Raw genomic sequence first — 19,345 nt, forward strand, 5'->3', positions numbered from 1 at the left:
TTGGTTCTGCCCCCACCACAAAAGGCCTGCCCCCCCTAACAAAAACCCTAGCTATGCCCATGCTACCGCCTCCTGAGTGCCTCTCTGCCTGGCAGCCTGCAGTTCTCCCTAGCCTCCACTGAGGCTCTCCACTCTGCTGAGAGGTCAGAGCTGGCATCCTTACGCCCCTTTCCGAAGCAACTGAAGTTGAGGCATAATGGGACAACTCACCTCCTCTGACCTCATTTCCCAACAACTGGCCTCCTCTGTTTTCCTTTCTTCTCCTCCTGGGACGGAGCCCACCAACCTAAGTTTGATCCCAATAATGCTGCAGAGTTAATGACAACCAAAGTGGTGAGCATGGGCGTAGCCAGGATTGTTAGGGGTGCAGACTTTATGTTGGGGTGGGGCAGAACTGAGCTATCTGTGATGTGATTGTTCAGTTAGGTGTTTTTATTTACTTGATGGAGGGGCAGCTGCCCCCGCCCCCGCCCCCCCTTGACTACCCCCATCGTGGTGACATGTGTTATTTTTCTAGTTGTTGTTGTTGTTTCGTCGTTTAGTCGTGTCCGGCTCTTCATGACCCCATGGGCCAGAGCACGCCAGGCACTCCCGCAGTTTGGTCAAACTCATGAGCCGGAACTGGCAAGCCACTCCAGTATCCCTACCAAGAAAACTCCATGGACAAGAACAAAAGGCATATTTTTCTATTAAACTATACTAAACATTTCTCTATTCTAAATCAGCTTATACAGTTTTTATATAAATCAAGTGTCTTATTTGTCTTTTTTTGGTGATGCATAATGCATAAGTAGTGATACACCTGGTAGCTGATCAACATATGCTGATTAGACAAATAGTTTTAATTACAATTCACGTAATCCCTTAACAGTGCTGTCATGTTGGCTGGGGCTGATTGGAGTTTGTAGATGAAAGCATCTGGAGGCATCAGGCTGGGGAAAGCTGCTCTATGGTTTGCAAGATGCTACCACACATTCAGCAGTTGACACAACCTTATGTGCACACACAGTGAAAGTAAGAGCATCACTCCAAATATATTCAGGTTCTCCCACATGTGCATTCCTTGAATGTGAATATAGTTTTATGCCATGTGTGAATGTGTGTACAATGCAACATTTGTACGGTGCTAGAATTAACATAGAACCAATTCCAGCCATTGTGAGCCAGGAGAGCTAGGAGAAAGAGTGCTATGTTAGCAAGAACTAGACGAAAAAGGAACAGATTGGTATTTGTTATACAACTAATGATGTTCAAGATGGCCAATCTGTTGAAGTGGATGGGATGCACACTAAAGACTTTACAGCAGTTGTGCCAGCAACCCCATGCTATAGGTGGAAATAAATACAGATTTATTTTAGTGTATTTTAATACATTTTATACATTGCCTTTTAAAAACCAATGTTATTAACCAAATCTCAGGAATATGGTTATTATTTTAATAAATCCAATGTATATATACATATAGCCTGTTGAGTTTAAATCTCACATTACTTTGGTTGGGCTTTCCTAAGCTTGCTGGGAACTTCAGGTCCCATAACCTTAAGAAGTAACTTCCCTTTGCCTCTATTTTCAATGGCTCTGTGCCAGAATCAGCTACGCATCTAGTGACTTTAATCTCTGCATTAGTTGGGGCTATGTGAGGGATAATTTCCCTCTAGATACAAATAAACTCAGACTAACGTAACTTGTGAAGAAGATTAAAATGATTTCAACCAAGCAATGTGTAAATAATACTGAACTGCAGCCTAATCCCACAAATGTTTACTCAGATGTAAAGCTCATAATGTCCAATGGCAGGGCTGGTCAGACTGAGGCTACTGCCTCAGGTAGAAATGTTGAGGGGCAGCAGCAGCTCCCTGCAAACTGTTCTTCCTGAGCCCCCTAACTGTGCCGTGTGGCCTGTCCTGCACCCCCTAAACTAGTTTGCATCCCTATGGTGTAGTGGCGAACACTGCCCCATTGCCAATGGTGAAGTAAGATTCAGCTGCCCAGTCGGTTTCCGTGCATGGAATGCCTCACCTCAGGTAGCAAAATGTATTGGACAGGCCCTGTTCCATAGGCCCCTGGGTAAGTGTTCTTAGGACTGTAATCTTCAGGCCAAACTACATGTTATGATAAACACACTTTTAAAAAAAGCATGCTCCAACTGGCCACTTTTATTTTGAAGAAAAAGCAGCCTCTTGGCTACAATTTGGAATGTGCTCTCAATCCAGACTGAGGCCTCATACCAGTTATCTGCTGAACTCCCTCAGCTGCTTTTTGCCCATGAAATTGCTCTTTGCTGTTTTTATTTCAAAACAGAGCTGACCAGTTTAGCACCGGCGTAGCAACCCATACTCCCCCTGAGGGAGATAGATTGCCCCCCCCGCCCGCCTGCTCTTGCCTTCCTACGCTACTGCAGTTTAGGCATTTTTTTTAAAAAAGCATTTTACTTTAGACACAGAAAATTGGACAAAAATAAATTTAATTCTGCTAGCCTCTCTTCCAGTGCTGTTAATCTGAAATCATTTGAACAGTAACACTTGGCCTCACAGAAAGTCATAGACATAGAGGTATTTATTAATATGCGACAGATTTTTCAGAAAACCCTTTGATGTATCCAAGTGGCAGTGGCCATGTGATTATGGGGGCCGAGACAAATGTGGCCTCTTAAAATTACAAGTCATCATGGTAATATTGATCTGATCACAGTAGCTTTAGTATGTCATAAGCAAAGGTCTCAGATGAAGAGAGAAGAGTGAGAATTAAGATTTTTCAACATCTGTGTAGAGTTGGCATAATCAACTCCATGTTTGTATGTGGGTTTGTGGGTTTTTTGCTTTAGGTTCAGGGGCAAGGCCAGTTTTATTTTTTTGTAGCCAGTGATTCCCCCCCCTCCCATACTTCTTTGGGGAAGACCCCTCTTGTTTCCTGGGTTCTGCCCTGACCTGCACTTCCTCTGTGGGCCACACCCCATTACCAGAGTTTTTGATTTCAAGACTTGGCAGTCTTGTGTTGATTTATTCTGAGTCATAAGATCAGGGTAATTTCTGATGCACCTTCACTTCCTCCCCCCACCATTCACAACCACCTCCCATGTTTCTTGCGGTTTTGTCTCAGCTTTTCCTGCTCAACTGACAGGAGACTAAATTGCACGCCAGAAAGAGGCGTGTCACAGCGAGTAGCAACTGCCACCAGCAACGGCGGCACCAGGAGGAGAGGGCTCATGGCAAAGGGACAGGTGTCAACGAATTCACATCCATTAGCGTAATTTTAGGCTGGTAATTTTAGCTAGGCTGCATTGTGGGTGGGTTACAGCAGGGCAGGAAGAGTAACAGGAGCTGTTTTGGAGCAACGTATACTGCTTTCTCCACACTGTCAAGAAAATCACATGACTCATTTATTTCTATTCAGGTTTTTAACTAATTCTTGTGCTGAATCTGTAATCAGGAAAAGAAAAAACTAAGGAAAGGGAGGCACGGTGGGGCAACTGCCCTTGCCAAATAGTATTCACCTTTGGGGCTGAATTCCTTGTTGGGCTTCCTGGATTCTTATCCCGTATGTTTTCTTCCAAAGTTTAAAGGGTTTTCTTCCCAAAGCGACTCATTAAAGAGTTTAAGTATGATGATTTGGTTTAGTTTTGCTCATTCTTCTTTTCCTGATCAGTGTGCCCCCCTCTCCCTGCTGACTGCCCCCCTCAAAGCTGACAGGAATCACTCCGTACCTGGTGCATGTTATTGCACTGGGCCTCAGTGCTGTTCCACTGGGTCATTCATCAAACACATCCTTTCTCAGCTCATCCATTATTAGGATAGCTCAGGGAGGGAGGGAGGGAAAGAAACTGCTGCTGTTCTGTATCTTTAACTTACACCTGTTTAAGCCGCAGGGAGCCAACTCCATTAACTGTAACTGAGCTGGGTTATTTGCTGTTACTGTTTGTGTTTTGTGTTCTGTTTTGTTTTTTAAATGGTTGGTTGGGATTATCTTGTGCACTCAAGGAAGGCTTCTGCCAGGAGTTGTTTGTTCAGAGACACAGTCCTTCTAGTACCATACTTATCCACATTCTCTTGCCAGTGTGACACTTTTAAACTCCACTTTGTTGCTGCAGCCAGATGTTCAATAAATCATCGTCATCAAGAATTTTGAGGCCAAAGACAAGAGAGGAGGAAAATGTATGAACACCAGGAGGAATAAGAACTTAATTGTCATGGGGAGAATGAAAAATTTTACAAGTCCAATGCAAACCATTTCAAAGAGTATCAGACATTAGGTTTGATTATGAATATTTGTGCCCAGGCTGATCATCTATTATAGTTCCTATGGCCTTCCAGATGTTGCTGGACTACAACTGTTGTCATCCCTGTCCATTGACATTGCTGGCTGGAGCTGAAGGGAGTTGGAGTCCAACAAACATTATTTATTTATTTCATTTATATCTCACATTTTTCTTCAAGGAAAAAACACGTGGTGCACATGGTTCTCTCGCTCCTCATTTTAATGTCACAACAACCTTGCGAGGTAGGCTAGGCCAAGAGATTATGACTTGTCCAAGGTTATCATCCAGTGAGCTTCACAGCTGAGTGAGGATTTGAACTCTGGTCTCCCAGGTCTTGGTCCAACACTCCAACCACTACACTATCACTGTACACTACATCTGGAGGGCATCACACTGAGAACCTCGACCTACATCTTTGCCCAAATCTGGATTAAAATAATTACCTAAGACCCGTCTCTGGTTGTTGGTTTCTTGGTTGGTTGGTTTTTTTGGTAGAACCCCGACTGTTGAACATTCGCCTCAGGCAGGCCCACCTGGTAGTGCTTTCATACTGGCACCATGAAAAGAAAAAGAAACACACACACAATGTTACTTTGATTTTACCTACTGTCACTCTTTCATGTTTTAATATTTTAAACATTGTTATATATGTTTAATTGTTTTTAATTTGGGTTGTTAGCTGCTCTTGGAGTTGGAATACTGAAAGGAGGGGTAGACAACATTTCTAACAAACAAATAAGGGCCAGAAACAATCCAGAGAAATGAGTTTCAAACTTCCTATCACTAGGGAACTGTTTCTAAACTAGTAGACCACAATGTACAGTACAAGAATCCTCACTTCACAATTGTACTGAAATACAGTAACCTCCTTTATTTTATTTTTAAAAAACACGAGAGCATATGGTTACTATGGAAGAAGGTCCTGCTGCTGGTCCTGCTCCGAGGAATTGGGTGCACTGTCGGTCCTGCACTCAGATGTCCACACATTGGCATGGACATCTGCACTGACAATTCCTATATAGCTTAATTTTAACACTGGGGAAAGGTGACAGGAGGACCTCCTGAATTTATTGCCTGTTTCCATTAAAGTTAATTAATTTCCCAGACATTATCAATGTATTTTCCTTCTCTTTTTGTCAATGCTTTTCCTACTAACATTTATAGCTTTGCTAGATTCTGACTTTTGAAATCACCTGAAGCATCTTTAGAAATCGTAGTCATTTGTCCTTAAAGTGTTCCAATGTAGCATCCTTCCCTTGCGATCTATTATACATTTGTCAACTCCCATAGTCACAGCTCACAGCTGAATACTGTCCTTTTCAGATGATTGATGACACTTTAATTTATCATGTTGATCCAGCACTGCTTTATTTCATTCACTCCCCGAGAACTCTCACAATCAAGAGTAGCCCCAGGGTAGATATTTCTGTATGAAAACTGATGCAAATAAATCACCAATTTTCTCTGCAATCTCCTGTTCATCTTTGCTTTTCTCCTCACAAGCAGACAGCCTTTCACTGACTGGAATACATTTAGTAGGAATACCCTTGACTGTGAAGTCATCAAAATTCCATATTGTCATATTACAGGAAATTTGTCCGAAGAAACAAGAAGATTTCAATTCCTGGTAGGATTGCTACTAGGGCTATGCCTTTTTTCTTCTTCCAAAAAATGGTTTGTAACCTGCTGCACTGCTTTGGAAAGCAAGTCGCCTCAGTTTAGAAATTTGTACTGAAATCCCATTTTGGTTTGGAGCACTTTAAACCTTAGTTGCTTCGGATTCCAAAGTGGCCCAGATATCTCAGAAGTGGGACACTGTAGCCCACCCCCTTGATGGAGGTTATGTTCCTTTTAACAGCTGCACAACAGGCAGAAGTTAAGCAGAAGGTACTGGGTAAAACTAACCTGGTGTTCTAGTGGAAGCCAGCAGAAGGACTCCTCCTAGTACAGTGAGGTTTCCTCCCTCTCCTGCCCCCCCACCTGCACTTCCTATAAATCCATTCTGGAGAGTTGAGAGTACACCCCAGAACAGCACACAGGGGTAGGAGCAGGGAGATGGTTCCATTGGAGAGCAGAAATGCTTGCACTGGTGGAATGCTCATATCTGAATTCCTTGCATGGTGTTGTCCCCATGATATGCCATGGCAAGTGACATATGTTGATTTCCTGCGTATCACTTCTTGCTACCCAAATTGCAGGGCCTCCCTCAATAAAAGGTGTTTACCCTATTTCATCTGCCCCAGCTGCCACAAAATATGTCTCTCCTGCATTGGTCTCTACAGCCACAGCAGGCACTGCAACCTTCCAGCAGTTTGACTTCACCCGCAAAGGCGTACTCCTCTATTGTCTCCTAAGACACATGGATGCCAGCACCAGCAACAATTACTGGCTGATGTGGTACAAAGAGCAATTAGCTCAGTTTTGTAGAAACATAGGATTTTAGTTGGAATAAATTGGATCCAAATTCATTTTTTTCTGGGGAGATGCAACAGATAGATTTTCTGCTTAGTTCTAACTAAGGGTCAAATTATAAAACTGTTTTCTTCAGTGGGCCTTTTAAAGCACCCAAAGATCAGTTGTGCTCCCTTGCTTCGCTCTCCTTGTTGAATAGCTGGCCATTTCCATGCCTTTCCAAAGAACATTTTCACCCCTGGCGCTTTGCCCAATGTCATCCATATTTGACTGTACAGATTAATGCAAACAATTTCTTTAACACAAACAATTCCTAGTCTTCTCTGCCCTTCCCCTTCCCTAGTCTGCTGCCACTGATTAGATATTTTTAGTTGACAAATGGGGAAAGAGAAGGAAACAAGGAGAGAAATCCTCTTTTTGTGTGTGTTTTGGAATGTAAATCATGCTGCAAAGAAGCAAGCAAAGGGGTCTTCAAAGCTAAGAACAAAGGGGACAAGCTAGGTGCCCTTCGATTGGTTTTGAAGTTCAGAAGGAACCTGTTAAAGATTCCTTTGAAGGGAGAGGCGGCGTGGAGAGAAACAGTGCCAAGATAGGAAGATGTGAGAAAATCTCTCTCAAAGAATAGATGGAATGATGATCACCGACTACATCAACTGCTATGCAATGAGCTGTTCTGCAGCACTGGGTCTCACAGAAAATGTGTGGAATAAGCTTTCTGGAAAGATACACAGAGCTTTCCTCTCTGCTCATAACATTGGAGCTGAGAGGTACATACATTGCATCAGCTCTGAGTAGGTCTATTTAACATACATGTTGTTCTGTGGCTCAATGGTAAATGAATGGTTGTTCAGCGTAGAACAGCAGGGAACAGAAGGAAACTACAGAGTGGCCACAGTATATCAATGGCTAGTGTATAAATAATGTACAACAAGATGCAGAATAGAAATACAATCAGCACTGTTGATTGACAGCAGAGGGTGACAACACTCAAAGAAGAATGGAAGTAAGGCGTACTGTGCAAATCATTGCTGGAGAATGGGGCAGCAATCCAAATTTAGTTCTATTTGGGACATGTTGAAAGGCAGAAAACCAAATAACAGTTCCAATAGTGGAGTATTTATAATGATGATTGCAAAAATCAGGAAAGAGCATGAAGGAAGGCAGAGGGAGGAGAAATTGTGAGTTAAGGTTCTTATAAGTCTCTTCAAGGGTGAAAACCCAAGAGATCGTAAAGGAAAGGCTATAAACACATTAATTTATTTAAAAGATTTATAGGACACAGACACACATCAATACTTAACCGGGGGGGGGGGGGGTACAACATAAAATTATTTGTTAACCACCAAATCAATCAAAACAGTAAACATATTCATAAAAAGATCAACAAACAAAAGCAGCTAAAACAACCAGCTAAACACAGTGAAGGTTTAAAAAAGTCACTTGTTCAAAAACCTAAAAAGCCTAGGTAGACAGGTACATCTTTACTTGGCACAGAAATGACAGCAATACTGATGCTTAATATACCTGTTGAAGGATGGAATGCAACAAATTGGGAATTTGAACTGTGAAAAAGGTTCTAGCAGTGGAACGTGAAGGAAAGCGTGGCATGGGCAGGCTGATATGGGAAGTGCCAGAAACAATTTGAATAAGGTACAAAAAAAAAGGAGAGGCAGCATAGATACAGGTTTAAGTACAGAGCAGGTGGTCTGAAAGCCCAGTGGGCCCAACAATTCTAGGTGCTCAGACAGAAGGATTAGCAGGAAAGGAAGATTACAGCCAAACAGAAGGCATTTGGAAGTCAGCAGCAAGCCACCTGTCCTGCTTGACAAAGAAGAGTAAGCAGTTATTTTCTGGACTGCTCTGTAAACCGGGATCTCTTGTGCGGTTCCTGATACCTAAATTACCAGATGCTTAAAATGTTCAACAGAACTGGTAAACAGAGGCAGAGTTTGAAAATTCTGCTGCTAAGTGATGTACTCTTTACCAAAACATGCAAGTTGTGCGGGCTGTGTACACAACATACATTTAAAGCACCCCTCCCAAGTGTCCTGGGAACTGCAGGTTACCCTTCAAAAAGCTACAATTCCCAGGAAAATTCCCTTAACAAATTACAGTTCCAGTGATTCTTTTTTGGTGTGTGTGTGTGTGTGTGCTTTAAATGCATGGTATGTAGGCAGCCTGCACAGAACCGCAATCACCTCAAGCTTATTCTGCGGCTTTGCCACACAGCACCCCCCACCCCCCAATTTCCTTTAGCACAGCACTTATTAGCAGGAAGTCTTGTAGGAGCATAGAAGCAATAGGAAAGAAAATAAAAAATGATGGTGATTGGAGAAAAGAACTGAAGCAATGGGTATGAAGAATTCATGCCAGCAGAGAAGGAATTGATTAAATGGACTAACTGGAAATGAGGTCTTCCCAACCCAAGGGAATTTGTATTAGGAATATTTTATGGAGTATATTGTAGGGAGGAGGATATCAGCAAATGAGGTTCATATTCTGGGAAGAAGCAATTTTTTTTTTTTTTACTTAAGGGTCATTAATGTATCCTGGCAGGAGTTTTCAAATAATAGTATAACAGATGCTCCTTGGGTTCTCAGGAAAAGGCTTTTAAGTGATGCAAGTGTTTTCCCTGGATTAAAACATAGCTAATATATATACTCTGTATTTTATAGGGCTCCTTTCTGAGTTAACTCTCCCCAGGCGGCTTACATGGTAACAGTTCAGAAATACATGAGCAGCAGTACAAAAATCTAAAAATGCAATACAGTGGATGCTCAGGTTGCAAATGTGATCCGTGCGAGAGGCACGTTTGCAACCCGCAGCACAGTGCCGCGTCTGCGCACACGTGGGTTGTGATTCGGCGCTTCTGCGCATGTGCAAAGCGCAATTTAGTGATTCTGCGCATGCGTGAGCGCTGAAACCTGGAAGTAACCTGTTCCGGTACTTCCTGGTTTTGGCACGTCCGTAACCCGGAAACGCGCAACCTGAAGCGTCTCTAACCCGAGGTATGACTGTACTACAGAACACTCCCAACGTTAAATGAACCAGTGAGAATAAAACACCTAGCCACCCTATAATGCAGAACACAATTTTCACAAATCTGTCCATTACAAAGAGCAGGACAGCTATAGAAAAATAGCATTGGTGGCCATATACCTCTGAATACTGTTTGTTGGGCAGCACACATGGGGTGAGTGCTTTTGTACTAGGGTCCTGCTTGAAAGAACAGACCACGGAAAGAACAGACACAGAATGGATGGGTCTTTGGTCTGATCCAGCAGGAGTCTTCTTATGTTTTTAGGTTCTTAGCAATAGGTCATCTGAAACAAATAGTTCTTCAAAACCCTTCTAAAGGATTACTAAGCATGTCCAGGACAGGGGACAGTGATTAGCCAGAGATGGTAGAGGAGTATGCTTATGTTCAAGGTGAGGGAAAAGACCAGGAGAGATGTGATGGTACACATAATGCTTTCACTTCTTGAAGACAAGGGAGAATTCTGAAGTGTCCCAAAAGAATGGGCTAGGTGAAAATAAAGAACACATAAAAAGCATGTATAAAGTGAAGAAGCAATGCATTTGGAAAAAGTACTTGGTGCTGTAGCTAGCATGGTCTTTTTCTCCTCCATGAACTATATATTTAGAGCCAGTACGCTAAAAATAATTAAAATTAAGGTTCTGTTGTTGCTGTTTCATTAGGCACATGGAATATGCTGTTCTTCACTGTGATTTTATCTTCTGCTGCTCGTTATGTAATGCAATTGTATGTAAGTAGGTCTGTGTATCTATATTGTCTTATATTTTAATGACTGCCACTTACCTTAAATTCTGTATGAAAGGTAGAATATAATTAAAAACAAAATAAAAACAAAGATCCAGGTCTCTACCTTTGCTCAAGTTCAAATGAACTGAAACTGAATGCTGTCCCCCTCCTGCACAGAATTACAGATCCCAAGGATTATTTTTTAAAAACTCCCTCAACAAAGGCTATTTGCCTTTCCTTATAATGGATGGACTGGATATTCTACGTACATGGAAGACATGTGAAAGTATTGTGCTAAAGATAGGATACAATTGAATCATACATAGATGGATCATCCGAGAGGAAAAAACTTTTGGAGCTTAGGGACTTCCAACATCCTTTTCGAGTAGTGTGACTATGTTGGGATTACTGAGAATTTGAAGGGAGCATGATGCTAAAGAGAGGCATCCTTTAGTATAGTAAAATTGCCACCAACCCCCCTTCAGGCATCCCTTGAAGTTAGCTTATGGGAATGCAAAGAAATCCTTTCCCATGTAGACTAACATTGCCTCCCTAAGTGGATCTGAGCACCGGCAAGTGATTTATTATGGAAGGATTAGGAGCTCTGCTTGGGAATCGATATAAAAATTGTTTGCGGAGGATAGAGAAAAGGCACTTTGGGGCCTGTGTTGATGGACATAACATAGCGGGGTCTCCCAAGAGAGGGCTAGAAGGTGAGACCCAAGAAGAGAGTGGAGAAAATCAAGGAGATGGGAGAGTCTTATTTGCCCATTGAAAAAACTGACAGGGCTTTCCAGATTTGCTTTGTTTACAAAGTAATAAAAATAGATATATTAAAAATGAGATGAAATGTCTTAGTATCTTAGTGTCTGCTTTATCAGGGCATACAAAAAATGGAGATTGTCTCCCCAATCCTAAACACAATATAACATTAGCCTTTGTAGTGTCCTATGTTGCCAGTCTATTGTGTGGTATTTCACTGGGGGAATAGTCTTTGGTATTCCCCATCCTAAATAGTTTTGTGGCTTCCTAAGTTTTGGAAGGAGGCAGTTATGCATGCATAATATTATGCTTAATTTTAGTCCTGCTGATTCTTTTTATCTGGCTCTCAAGATCTACTGCCTTTTTAGTTGGTTTGTGTTTGTTTTTACAGGTTTAAGGTAAAGGTACCCCTGCCCGTACGGGGCAGTCGTGTCCGACTCTAGGGTTGCGTGCTCATCTCGCTTAAGAGGCCGGGAACCAGCGCCGTCTGAAGACACTTCCGGGTCACGTGGCCAGTGTGACGAAGCTGCAGCTGGCGAGCCAGCACCAGCGCCGCACACGGAAACGCCGTTACCTTCCCCCTATAAAGTGGTACCTATTTATCTACTTGCACTTAAGGGTGCTTTCAAACTGCTAGGTGGTCAGGAGCTGGGACCGAACGATGGGAGCTCACCCCGCCGCGGGGATTCGAACTGCCGACCTTACGATCAGCGAGTCCTAGGCACTGAGGTTTTACCCACAGCGCCACCCGCGTCCCTTTTTACAGGTTTACCTTTATATTAATTGTTTTTTTTATTTTCCTTTTATGTAAACTGTCCTGGGAATTACTACTGGAGGGTGGTATAGGTGTTTTTATAATAAATATAAATGTGTTGTCTTGCATTCAGCTAACTTTTACTCAGGGTAGATCCACTGAAATGAATGGCCACAAGTTAGTCATGGTCATTAATTTCAGTGGGTCTACTCTCAATAAACATTTGTTGAATACCAGCCAGTATGTATTAAAAAATTAAAATCTACTGGGCTGTTGTTAGGTTCAGATAGATAGCCATTTGCTTACTCAGCAAATTGGCCACAATTGTTGTCATAATCATTTGCCACAATTGTTTAAGATGTCCTTAAAAAGTTTGTGTATGACAGCAAAAGTGGTCAACTTACAGGTACTAGGGATCTGGCCACCTGACTGTATCTCTAAAACAGTTTCAGTAAAAAAAATGGGACTAATTGAGATTGGAACATTTTATAAAAGATGCCTGTATAACTGTCCAAGACTGGAGACTTGGGCTGGATCCAGATGCATCAAAGAAGCGTTTCAGTTAAATGCGATGTAAACTCTGTATGAGAAATCGGGTTGGCAAAAACGGAACTCCACAGCACCATCTGGTGTCACAGTGTTATAATGCATATACAACACATAAAGCCAATGCGGCTGAGTCCTTGGAGGATTTTAGACCCTTCATTTCTTCTTGAATTTTTTAAGCAGAGGTCGGATGGCCATCTGTCATGTATGGTCTCGCTGAGATTCCTGCATTGTAGGAGGTTGGACTAGATGACCCTTGGGGTTATTTCCAGCTCTACAATTCTATGATTCTACAGAATTCTCAGTGCCCTGGAGTGAAGGTGGACAATGGGATATGACTTAAATATTGTTGGATTCAGTTAGGTCCAAACCTTCAATGGTACACAGTGTTCTATAAAAAGATTTAAATTGCTGTAAAGTGTCTTTATTATCACATGTAGTCTCTCCTTCTCGAGTTTTAAGGGTGGGTATCTGCTGCTTCTGAATTAGTCATTGTGCATTATAGTAACTTTAAATGAAAAACTCAATTTGCAACATATTCCTGCCTTCTGCAGCAAAGTCAAATACTGTATAGACCAAAGTCTCTTTGTCTTTGAAGAATTTTTGGACACAGATCTTGATAAATTGAAATGTCTTTCCCTTCACATTTGATAGAATCAGCATTTCTAAGAAGTTGTGTTACTGGGTTTTTAACAGAAAAATAAGCAAACCAAATGTTTTGTGGATTTCCCCCCTGCTTTGATTTGGGATGGAAAGCATGGGGAACCCTCAATGTTTCCCGTGCTTGAAGATTAGCATTGACCCATGTGACAAATGCTACGGAGAGATTTGCCTTGTCAAAAGTCTCAGGAATTCCTCTTGCTCTAATATATAATGGTGTTCCCTATCTTTAAAGTAAAGGTAGAGCTTGTGAGTGTTTATTATTTTTAACAATCATCTCATCTTGTTATGTAAAATTTTGATCCATAGCTGTGTTAGCTGTACCAGTGTACTGGAAGAAGCAAAGATCACCATTGTCAAAGCAATGATTCTTCAACAGCAAATTCATGTTGTTCAGATGCCTGATTATCATCTTCCAAAGCAACTACCCTATTCCGAACTTAAAAATGGAAAGCGTAATGCTGGTGGTCAACAAAAGAGGTTTAAAGACTCTCTCAAGGCAAATCTAAAAAAAATGTAGTATAAACACCGACAATTGGGAAACACTGGTCTGCAAGCACTCAAATTGGAGAACAGCCTTTACCAAAGGTGTCATGGTCTTTGAAGATGCTCAAACTCAGGACGAAAGGGAGAAACATGCTAAGAGGAAGGCACGTTTGGCAAACCCTCACCATGATCAACTCCCACCCGGAAACCTATGTCCTCACTGTGGAAGGACATGTAGATCCAGAATTGGCCTCCACAGTCACTTCCGGACTCTCTGTTAAGACTGTGTTCATGGAAGACAATCTTACTTTGCTACAAGTGATCACCAAAGAAGAAGCCATTGTGGAGGAGACTTTAGCTATTTCCTCTTAGAAAGGTTGGTTGCTTTATTCCATTACTGTGCTCAGTTAGTGCAAAGTTGCTGTACCAAATGAACCATGGCTCAGTATTCATCTTGAGGCTTGCCTTGGTCTCTTTTAGAGGGTCAGATGGCCATATTAGAAGGAAGTCTTCTTTCTTGGATCAATCAAAGTTTTGGTAAGTAAATAAGAATCCAGAGTAAGATTCTTACTTACCACCCAAATCTACTAGAGTTTGAGAGTCTGGATAACTAATGAAGCAGTTTAGAACTAAACTTATCCCGGGATGGGTGGAGAGAGCCAAGTTAAGGTGCCATCTTGAATGGATGACATCACCTTCCCCAGAGAGGTCTTCTTGAGGAGACGATGCACCACTGCCTCATTCAATGTGAATGGTACTTCCCTCTCCTCCATTGAAGAATTAATGTACATCTGGCTTCCCTCGCAAAACTTGCAAAATCATGGGATTTTGTTTGTTTTTTGGACTACAGTCATGGACAGGAATAAGCACATTTTAAATTAACATGGTGGTGCTACTTCCATCCTAGTCCTGCTACTCTGCTATACATGTTTATCGACTTTCTAAATGTTGCTTCCTGTTCCACATCTTCCTGCTTGATCTCCTTGTCTTTGGCTACACCCACTTTTCTGACTCCAGCCTGAAACATTTGCAGTCAGTTCCTGGTGCCAAATACGGGGACTAAAGTCAGTGGACCATGGACATAGGAAGCCACCTTTTAATGAGCCAGACTACTGGCCCATCATCTAGCTCAGTACTCCAGGTGACAGTGGCTCTCCAAGATACTGGGGATTGAACCTGGATGTGTTTACCTGCAAAGCATTTACTATTACCTATGACCTAAGACCTCAAGACTGTGCAAAGTAAGACAGAGCTCCAAAGAGAAGACAGGCCACTATCTTAAACTGGATTTACCTATGGATTCAGGGTTAAAATATAACAAGAGTCCGCTTGTTGGGAGCAGATAATGGTGGCTGTTTTCTTACCTGTTAGACAAGTCAATTATCGTCATTCTTACTGACAGTAATGGCCAGAATGATACGGAGCCTGGGGCGTGCTGGTGGCAAACTGGTGGAAACATGTCACCAACACAGACAAGAGCTCCAGGGCACCCCTGCCATGCCATCCCCTGCCTGAGACAGAGGTCATCAAAAGGAAGGAAGCACTGACCTGGAGAGGGAAGGTGGACGTCAGGACATTTCCATGCAGAAAGTTTTCCACTGTCAAGCCCAGACTGGTCCCTCCCAGTTCTTTGTGGGGAGGGGCCACTTCAGAACAAGAGGCTTTCAGTGTTCCCATGGGAAAGATCTACCTCAAAGCAGTTGGCTTGAGCTGGTACTTAATCCCATGAGCGTTTCAATTTGATTTGCATGTAAAATGTCAATTGAGCTGTTATATTTATCATCAAAATCTATGCAGAAGTGACATTTTTACAATGGACTTTAGATCCCCGTGCCTTAGTTTCATTCTCCGGGGGGGGGGGGGTCCTGGTGGAATCTTCCCCACTTGAAAACATTTGGGAAGTTGCTGCTGTTCTAGGTTTGTAAAACAAAATATGTTTATTTTATTTATTTATTTTAAAAAAAACTTTCCAAAGAGAGAGTTTAAGATTACCCCAGGATCACGGCCCACTGCCAGAAAAGCATTGCTAGTGAGCTTCAGAGGGGGGAAAGCCTGCGGAGGTGGGTGAACAGGATTGGCACCGCCTGAGCTTCTGCTGTCTCATAATAGCCGAAGAATAAAATGGATTAAAAGCCTTTTAATACTTATTATTCCACTCTAGGAACAGGCAGTTAGACTAGCAGATGCCAGTTACGAGTCCCAAGAGAGCACTCGCATGACATCCATTCCACATTCTGTTCTACGAGCCCCATATCAAGAGACCAGGCCAGCAGAATCCCCCTAGCTCTCATCTCCCTCCTTTCTCCCACCACCGCAAAGTACACTCAGTATGCAAGCAACCCCAAACTTGGTGTTTGATGACAATAACAAATAAGTAATAATAAATGAGACATTTTCTTTACCTAGAGAGTATTTGAGATTTCACTTTTCCTTCCGCGTTGGAATTTCCCACCGGCTATAAATTCAGTTTCTTAGAGCAGCTGTAGAAACAGGTTAAGAGATTGTGGCGGGCTCAGAAACTGTCTTGATGAAGGCCAGACAAACAGGCTAACTAATGGGGTGCCTTGCTATACTGCTTTCCTCCCCCCACCCCAACCGCCCCATTATACTCTGGGTCTGTTCTGACACTGCAAACTGGGGAAAGGAAACAGGTGGAGGAGACTGGGCCAAGCTGTGATTGATTACACAGGACTAGGGACCCAGAGAGAACACGTGCAGTTTCAGGTTTTCACCTTCCTAATAATAATAATCGTGTGTGTGTGTGTGTGCGCGCTCAGAGCACTATTTTATACACACACTTTGGGAATCAAATTGCAATAAAGGCTTTTTGCTTCACAGTTCCCCTGGTAGACGAGAGAGCTGGGTTTGGCTCCAAGTTGCTCTTTCTGCCTGGAGAAAAAGCCAATAAAACAAAATTCAAGGCCCAATTACTAGAGTCCAGTGATGAATATCACCCTCTTGTTCCACCAGGCAGCCAGAGGCCTGCAAGCTTATGTGGGATAGGAATTCCTTCTCTTGATCGACTTTGAAACTTTCCTTTCAGGTAACATACTCAGATTTATGTGAGACTTATTCTCACATTGGCCATGTTTAGAGGTACCACTTCTATAAAACATAGCTCAGGAAAATTAGGATGTGCACTAAATACTGCATTATCAGAACACAAATGATTACAAGTATCACCAGTTTTGCACCTCTCTTCCTGGAGCAAGGAAGTAAACCACAGAACGGCTGGTTTAGTGTCATGTCTGAAGCAGCATTCATGCTTTGTTTCCCCCAAACAATGACTGGAAAGCCAAAGTTCAGTTTGCAAGCTATGGTTTATGGCCAGCGTTACACCTGAATGTAGCCATTATAATAAACCCCAGACAATGTACTTATTGAGCACCCATTCTGATTTGTTTTGGAAATTGCCTCACAGACTTACAATTCCTACAGTGGTTTAACAGTCAATCTCTCCCCCCAGGGAATTCTGGGAATTGCAGCTGTCTCTGAGGGGAATTGGGGTCTCCTAACAACTCTCAGCACCTGTAACACACTATAGTTCCCAGAATGCTTGTGTGTGTGTGAAGCCATGGCTGCTTAAAGTAGGATGATACTGCTTTAAATATCTAGTACAGAGGAGGCCTGTCCAATTGACAGAGTGGGGAGACGCAGTTCACTGGTGGTCTTAGGCTAATCATTTTATCAGCTTAATCTACATCATGGGATTGTGAGGATAAAATGAAGTGCTGGGTTAGAACCGCATACACTACTCTGAGCTCTTTGGAGGAGGTGAAGGATAAACATGACTTGAGGAGAGTGTTCTGGAATTTTCCACTTAGAAATAGGGTTGGCTGAGAAAATTTCCAAAATGATCTCATCCCTTTTATTTGCAATCAAAATGTTACTTCCTAATGACATTAAAAATGTTTACATCAATCCACCCCCCCAATAGGTTTTCTGCTTAATTTTTCTACTTCGGGGAGTGGCTGACCAGAGCAGAAGGGTGAGGAAGTTGTTCCTGACATTTCAATATTAGGCACCTCCCTCAGAAATAAGCCTGCATTGGGTAGGGTAGATCAATTGCTAGCTCTACTGCCACCCGCCATAGCACTGTTTTTGGCCTTACGATGCGTACCACTGGTACCCAAGTGTGCACTCTACTACACTTTCTGGAGGTGCTGCAGAGCAGGGGCCTCTGCAGTACAAAAAGCGCCCACCCCCTGCCACATGAACCCAGTGAATCTAGGCAGTGGGACAAATCTGCCTCACCCTAACCCCCTTTGACAATGTGGGTCTGGAGTTAGGATTGCTCTTTTTCCTTGGGGATTTTTCCCTCCCCGCACCCGGAAACAAATTAAACCCAAAGGACTAGTAACAACAATAAACCACACTGCTATACTAGTTTATTTACACATACACAGTAACAGATAATGAAAAGTGCAACAGACCAAGTTTCATGTGGTCTTAAAATCTTCTAAAAATCGCTACTGCAAGGAATAGAAACTAATGTAATTGGTCCATGTACCAGCTGAACATATTTTGAAACTCATCTATGTGTAAATAATTCTGACTTTTTGACCTTAATGCTGCACTTGCACAGACTCAGTCTCCCACTTCCCCCCTCCCTCTGGGAGAAAACTGTTATTTTTGGTTTTGGGTGGGGAACCAAATGATACCAAAATGCAATGCACTTGAGTAAAGTTCCCCTCTTAACTCTACAGTTCTATGCTTCCCTGAAACACCTACCCTCAAACTTTTCTCAGTTTTGAACATCCCTCTATTTCCTGAATGAGTTTTTTTGGTTTTTTTAAAAGCAAGTTTCAATACTGCAATGTTCTGATTTTAACCATCTGTTTCCATCCACAACTGCTGGATTTTTTGTTTGTTTGTTTGTTTGGAATCCTTCTTTTAGTTTGCAAAACCTCAATCTGTCTCATCGTTCCTTGTTCATTCAGCCATTCTGACTACTTTCCCTCCCCCGCTCCCAAGTTTTGTTTTTATTAAATCCATTTTACGAATGCCTGCAAGTTTAGAAGTGACTCACACAAAATCATTTGTGAAAAAGTGCCAAGGTCACAGAGCGAGCTTGAGCCAAGAATAGAGAGCCGGCTCTCCTGACTTTCAACCACATGTGCATGTGCTTAAGCCACCAGGGATGGGCGTGAATCCCCCTTCCGATGTCAAGAGGGTGCCATGGAACTGTTATGGATGGGCTTAGACAAGGTCAAGGGTTCAAGACTCAGTGGCCCTAAATCAACAGTAACCTTCTACATGACAGCTTTACAAGACTAGTTCCTTTCACTCGGCTAATCCTGGAGCATGTGAAGGATGAATTTTGATTGGTTGCCAAGATCCAGCTTCTATCAGGGTCTTGAAGCATAAGTGTCAGCTGTTCATATTTAGGGCTATGGAAAATCTAATCGGCCTGTTAATGAAAAGGACTCCGAGCTGTGTAAGTTCCCTTTATTAGGCTGCCTTTCTCTTCTAAGATTTGAGGACGCCGCATGCCACATTAACACTCCTTCACTCGGCATCAGGGCTATGCAACCAGGAGTCTGTCCTTTTGCGTTGCAAACAAGCCAACGCAGCTGTGATATCAATCACCATCACTCAGATGGGCAAATGAGACTGTGGTTTTCCAGCTCCAACATCCACCAGCTTCTTCAGATTCTGCTAATGAGGAGTCTTAACTGGCAGACGCAATTGGGTCAGGTATACCTAA

At 42.5% G+C, this 19,345-nt stretch overlaps 1 long non-coding RNA gene across 3 annotated transcripts in view; it reads right to left on the reverse strand.

Moving 5' to 3' along the window:
* The window catches only part of LOC310757868, a 67,037-nt gene extending 49,910 nt beyond the window's left edge, over window positions 1-17,127 (reverse strand). For all 3 annotated transcript variants that reach the window (XR_014545518.1, XR_014545519.1, XR_014545520.1), the window contains exons 1-3: window positions 17,053-17,127; window positions 16,041-16,118; window positions 15,003-15,186 (exon numbers count right to left, since the gene is read on the reverse strand). This is a non-coding gene — a long non-coding RNA (uncharacterized lncRNA). The remainder of the gene's footprint in view (window positions 1-15,002; window positions 15,187-16,040; window positions 16,119-17,052) is intronic.
* Window positions 17,128-19,345: the final 2,218 nt, after the last annotated feature.

The sequence above is a fragment of the Podarcis filfolensis genome, assembly GCF_964270895.1.
Source record: "Podarcis filfolensis genome assembly, chromosome: 2".
Lineage (NCBI taxonomy): Eukaryota > Metazoa > Chordata > Lepidosauria > Squamata > Lacertidae > Podarcis > Podarcis filfolensis.